This window comes from Cryptotermes secundus, unplaced genomic scaffold (assembly GCF_002891405.2).
Source record: "Cryptotermes secundus unplaced genomic scaffold, Csec_1.0 scaffold49, whole genome shotgun sequence".
Lineage (NCBI taxonomy): Eukaryota > Metazoa > Arthropoda > Insecta > Blattodea > Kalotermitidae > Cryptotermes > Cryptotermes secundus.
In genome coordinates this window covers 125,397-126,649 of record NW_019744106.1, presented here as the reverse complement: position 1 = coordinate 126,649, position 1,253 = coordinate 125,397, and positions in this window count along the sequence as shown.

Here is a 1,253-nt window from a genome sequence, read left to right as displayed (position 1 = left end):
ATTTTTTTTAATTTATCATTTATTAGCAATCTGAATTTACATTCTATGAGCTAATTTGCTGTCATGTACAATAATTATTCTATTGTACTAAGTTGGCTTGAAGAGCTGTAATCCATCGATTACACCTCAGTTTTCCTGGAGATCGTTTGGCCAAGTTCGTCTTAGTCTTCTGTATTGTGTAGGTTGAAGGAGAGCTTCTATTGCGTTGTTGGGGTGAGATTCCAGTTTCTGATAATGTTTTTGGACTCTGTCTGTGATTACGGTTCTTACATATGGGATCTTGAGGTCGGTGTGAAGAGTTTGGTTTGACACGTACCAAGGTGCGTCAACTATGGCTCTAAGTATTTTCGATTGACTTCGCTGGATGATTTCTATGTTGGATGTTGTTGTCTGTATAGCGGCCGGCAGTTGACGATAATGAACAAGACATTCGTGGTTGTCGAAAGTAGTCTGTCAGTGTCAACAATGACCGATCTGGGGCTTTGACAGTAACATGTTATATATTTGAATTTGTAAATATTTATTTTAAGTCCGTTGGTACATCTTGTGCCCACCAATCAAAAGAATTTTAACGAAAAGTTGATTCCGTTCAATTCAGTTCAATTATTGTTTATTTACGTGCAAACGTAATAGCCCAGAAGCCAATTAAAAAGTTGACACGAGTACTTAGAAAGAAACAACAAAAAGCTTACAAAGATAATATAAAATAGTCAGTTTATATGTATATAATAAGAATAATAATTCCAAGAAAGAAACAGTTACCCTTAAGAAATGAGAAAAGTAAAACAAGTGTATTTGTAATGGTTATACAATAATGATTTGAGAAACAAAAATATTTATATATATAATAATAATTGCCTGAGCAGTGGAAGGAGTCTATTATTGTACTAGTTCACAAGAAAGATGATAAAACTGACTGTAGTAATTATCGGGGATATCACTGCTATCAACTTCATATAAAATTTTGTTCAATATTCCCCTTTAAAGGTTAAGTCCATATATATAGATGAAATTATTAGGGATCATCAGTGTGGGTTTCGCCGTAACAGATCAACTACAGATCAGATCTTTTGCATTCTTCAGATACTGGAGAAAAAAAGTGGGAGTATGATGAGACAGTACATCAGCTATTCATAGACTTCAAGAAAGCCTATGATTCAGTTAGGAGGGAAGTATTGTACAATATTCTGATAGAGTTTGGGATACCCATGAAACTAGTTAGGTTGATTAAAATGTGTTTAAACGAAACGTAT